Source organism: Juglans microcarpa x Juglans regia, chromosome 8D (genome assembly GCF_004785595.1).
Source record: "Juglans microcarpa x Juglans regia isolate MS1-56 chromosome 8D, Jm3101_v1.0, whole genome shotgun sequence".
Taxonomy (NCBI): Eukaryota; Viridiplantae; Streptophyta; class Magnoliopsida; order Fagales; family Juglandaceae; genus Juglans; species Juglans microcarpa x Juglans regia.
In genome coordinates, this window is record NC_054608.1 from 20994151 (window position 1) to 20999569 (window position 5419).

Below are 5419 nucleotides of genomic sequence, written 5' to 3' on the forward strand. Positions count from 1 at the left end.
GTGAAGTTAAATGTCGATGGAAGCTCTCGGGGCAATCCAGGTTAGTGTGGCGGAGGTGGGGTGATTAGGAATAGTAGAGGAGAGATGCTTTTGGCATTTTTGGCTAAGTTTGGACATAGCACTAACAATGAAGCGGAGCTGAGAGCTCTTATTTTTGGGGTGGCAGCTTGTAAAGCGGGAGGATATAGTTTTGTGGAAATTGAAAGTGATTCACAGGTTGTAGTGAATTGGTTAAAGTCTGGTGTGTGCAATATGTGGTATTTATGTGATTTTTGGGAGGAACTTCTTTCAGAGTTACAAGGTCTCAATTTCTCTATTAGACATCAATTTAGAGAAGGAAATAAGGTAGCGGATTTTTTAGCACAACAAGGAGAGGCTGGCATTACACGTACATATTTGGGTATGGATGGGATTCATAGGCAGCTATGTGGAATTCTTCGATTAGATAAGATTGGTCTGCCTTCTATAATGTTTTAATTCATGTTTTGCTTTGCTGAACTTTATTTTCCTGTTTATGTAGGTTTTGTTTTGGCTTTGTAACCATGGCTTTATTTTGTTTAGGTTAAATGTATAGGTGGATTTTTGGATTTTGTTTGTCTTTTGATGCCTGGGATGGTTTTAGTGGTTATTTGTAAATCCCTAGTATCATGTTTGTTACCACGGTATTCCTCCGCCATAAGTAGGAGACATTAATAAAATTGGGGCATCGTTCTCTTCTTTAAAAAAAAAACTATATATGTTTTGGTAAATGTGGATGATATCTTGATAACATGATCTTCTCCAGTTGCGGTGTCTTCCAATATTCAGTCTCTCGGTATGGTTGGTATGGAGTTTGCACATCCTTAACCTACTTCAGAGCTCAAATATGTCTCACACAAAGCTAGTGTCCTCCCTAATGTCTATCTCTCACGATTTAATAATGTTTGCTAGTGGTCCCTTTGAAGACCAAACACTTTATAGAAGCACAGTTGGATAATTTTCTATGGCATGAATCTTGTCTCTTGGAGCTCAAAAAAACAAACTATCATGTCTTGATCTAGTACCGAAGCAGAATACCAGACAGTTGCAAACATTATAACTGAGATCATCTTGCTACAATCACTCTACCGCAAACTTGGCTTCTTCCAACCCCATGCCCTACTCCTTTTGTGTGATAATATCGAGGCCACGCACTTGACAAACAACCCAATCTTCCATGCTTTGACAAAACACATCGAGCTAGGCTACCATTTTGTATGTGAACAGATGGTCAAGAAAACTTTGGATGTTTGGTTCATATATTTCCTATGATTCATCTGTGATACTGACAAGTGTTTATTGAGCATATAACTAGGAGTGTTAAAAAGAATAAAAATAAAACCGGTTAAACCGGTCCTAAGTAGTCTGGTGTGGTACCGATTCTTAAAAACCAAAACCGGTCCTAAACCGATGCGGTACCGATTTTCATATTTTGAAAATCGGTTTAAACCGAACCGGACCGGTATATATATTTATAATCTATAATTTTATATTATATATATTATATATTAAATTGTTGATTCATATAACATGAAATTTTAATCTTATTATTCAAATCAATTAAACTTATAACATAAAATTAATATAACATGTGATATAACTTAAAATTAATCATATAATTTTTAATATAACATTTTATATAACATATAAATTTTAATGTTATAATATAAAATTAATATAACATAAAATTTTAATCTTAAACATAAACATTAATATTAAGTTATTAATATAAACTTACATTTGATGTGTATATATATATATCAATCATAAATACATTTTTGGGATAATAAATTATAATATATATTTATATATTCTTTTTGTAAATACATTTTTACACATTTGATTGTATATACTCATATAAGAAGTCTAGAACTTATATAGACTATAGTTAAATTTAATACTATACTAGTATGTGTTAATTATTATAAAATAATCTACTTATACTATAATATAAATAGACTAATAGTAAGTTTATAATATGTAAATATCATATTATTACTAACATAAATAATCCGTAAAATCGGACCAGACCAAACTGAAACTGGAAAAACTAAAAGTTCCGATTTTGGTATTGAATCAGTCTGGTATCAATATTGCATTGAACTGAACCGATTCCACCCCTACATATAGCAGACTTATAATTTTAAGTCTGAGTTAAAAAAAAATTTCACATGTCAATTCATTAAAATAACATATACTTCTTACATGCTCAAGGGACACATGATAGTTTTTTAAATAGGTTGAAGGAAGTTTCCTCAACCCAATTTGGAGAAAAACCCTGTCTAATTTTTTTGACAATTTATGATTAACAATAAAAGTAAGGCCCTTTAGTGTAGGCTGGACCAACATCTAGCCGAGAGAGGGCAGTCCTTTTAGTGATTGTGATCTAATATACCCTTACTCCTATAAGTACATAATCTAAATAAAGGTATTAATATATCTTTATCATCCAAGAGGAATGCTATAACAGTGATATCTCTAGTGCCAAGTTACATAATCCTGTACATGGAATAATATATATATATATATATATATATATATATATACACACACACACACATAAATGTTTGTGTGTGTGTGTGAGTATTGCTACACGTATGTTCTGAATGGAAACCCATTTTATCAGCATTTTCTTTTTTAATTTAGATTTTTAAATTTTGAATTTTTCATTATGCAAGTAAAATTGTAAGTATAAATAACATTTTCCTTACCACTCAAATACATGCTAATAGAACATACAAAATATGGATAGGGATATGACTTCAAGCCTAATTAACAACCTTGTGCATAGAGAGGGGTCACTCATGGACATATGACATTGTCTCTTCTTTAAAAAATAAAAAGAAAAAAATCCTTGTGCATAGGAAACTCTACAATTTATGGTCCCCATTCTAGCATGACATGAAACAAGAAAAGAAGCAATATATTGTTTTTCTTTTTCCCTTTTTTGCCTTATTAATATACACAGGCTGCTTAATGTTAACCCAACATAAACCCTACCTAGTATCTAATTGATATTACATATATAGATAGCTAATATCTTTGTAATCATATCCAATGATGCTTAGTCTTTTTTGAAAAATTGCTATATATATGTATGGATTTATATTTTAAATAGATTAGTCAATATTATAATAAAAGTCTTTTAATAAAATGAGAAATGTTTTAGTTACAAAAAAGTCCTACAAAAGTAAACTCACTAACTGACGTGGCTTGATGTGTCATGTTAGATTGTAAAGTAAATCAAAGGTAGTATATGAAATCATGTGTCACTTTGTGAGTTTATTTTTGTATAATTCTTTTCTAGTTGTAGCACTTCTCAATAAAATTGGGTGCAAATGGCACTAACTTCTTCTTAAACAACATGATTACATAATCTCATAAGTCAATTTTCTACCCACAAGATATTACAGGACCAATAGTATTACTAGGAGTAGGAAACTATTTAGTATGTTTAAATGAAAGCTAAAAATCAGAGATGGAACCCGATTTGTGAGCAAAGGGGGGTGGTGATATCAACCCGTAGGAATGGAATCCCTTGAACCCACAATCAATTTGAAAACTCATCTAAGAAAGTCAAAATCAAGTTAATAGACGGAGAATTTAGACCTGTTGAGAACTCGTTTCAAGAACCTAGATTATATTAAAATCTAGATCCGTTGAAGAACCTGTCTCAAAAACTCAGATTATAAGGAGAAACGCCACAAAAGTTGTGATTTACCTTTGATAAGTTCAAAAGTTCAACTCAAGAACAAAAAGAAGTAAACTCAACTCACAATAAAAATTCAATATTGTCTAAACCTTAAAATGAGGCTACAAAGAGTATTTAAACCAAAACCTAATTAAAACTCTAACCAAAATAAAGCATTTTCTCCCAAAAATACTCCTGAATAAATAGTGCCGCGCTACAGTAATTCGGCTACAGTACTCCTTGATAACCTAGTTCCTAAAAAATAATTTTCCAAATAAGCCCTTGGCTACAATACAAGGCCTTTCCAAAACCGTAGTTCATAAGAAATAAGACATATGTGGGTCAAACATCCTCAAGCCCACTTATTCTAAACTAATAAAATAAATTATTTAACAAATTGAAAGCCTTCAATAACAATAGGCCCAAATAATAACTCTAAGTCATATCTTCCACAACTTGTATCAAGTGGATCAAAACTGGTTCTCATTCTTTCAAATCCATTTTGAGTGTTGGGCTCTTTCTAGTTTCATCCCAAGTGGATTGCACCAATCCTTGCATTGTTTCCTTAATCTTCTTGGCTCTTGATATTAGCCCATCTAGAATTTGCAAAAGATTTTTAATACTAGGCCCACCTTGGTTCCCATAAAGTGGCCTATTCTGATATGGTCAGTGAATTTTATCGGACTATATCAAAGATGGGGGCTGATGAGGACTCATTAACGTTTGATATTCGGGAAGTCAGAATTACTATCTCAGTAGACAATATCGTTGAATTTTTAGGGCTCCCCCGTGAGGTGGATGCATACCCTACACAACAATCGGCTATAAAGACATACGGTGGCGATGCCATCGACAATGAGGGTCAAGTAGATCAAGTAGATGATGGTCCAGCACATGATGAAATTCGTCGGTTGATGCATGACGATTTGGCTCCTCCATATGATGCAACAAGATCATCAAACAGGTTGATTGAAGCTTTCTTTTGCATACTGAATTTGATTGTCTCACACAATATTGATTGAAGAAAATACAAGATAAATTTCAGTATCAAACGAACTCGATTTATGTTACAGATAGCACGAGGAGAGCCGATTGATCTATCATTATACTTCCTCATTCGCATCCAATTTGAGTTACGGTATTTGACTGGAGGCAGTCTACCGTATGCATTGATGATCTCCAACCTCCTAGTTAATCCAGGGGTTGATGTGCTATTGACATGGCTGAGGCACCCATAGATTGGGCCCTTTAACTAGCACTTTCAGTAAGAGTGAGGGCCACTTGTAGAAAACTAGCATTAATGTTGCAGTGGCACGGTGCATAATCTAGCTCCTACGGATGTTGGTGCTGATACACAAGCTGCAAGGACTACTACCAAGGAGATGTGATCCTTGCTCGAGGAGTATCGCACACTTTTGATTTAGGTTGTGAAGAGGATAGTGGAGAGAATCACTGCGGCCATCATGGTTCGACTGCGAGAGATTGAGGGTGCCTTATTGTGATATAGGAGGCCTTGAATAATCTTACACAGTAGCTTTATATTGTATCGATCCTTTTATTTTGTATCGAACAATGTCATTTTAATTTTTATATTGTTTTTATTTTTTATACATAGCTAGCTTGTTTGTCATAAAAAATCAGTTTTCTTATTTTTCATACCATTTGGAGATATAAAAAATTAGTTTTCCTATAAGGAAAACTTTTTTTTTA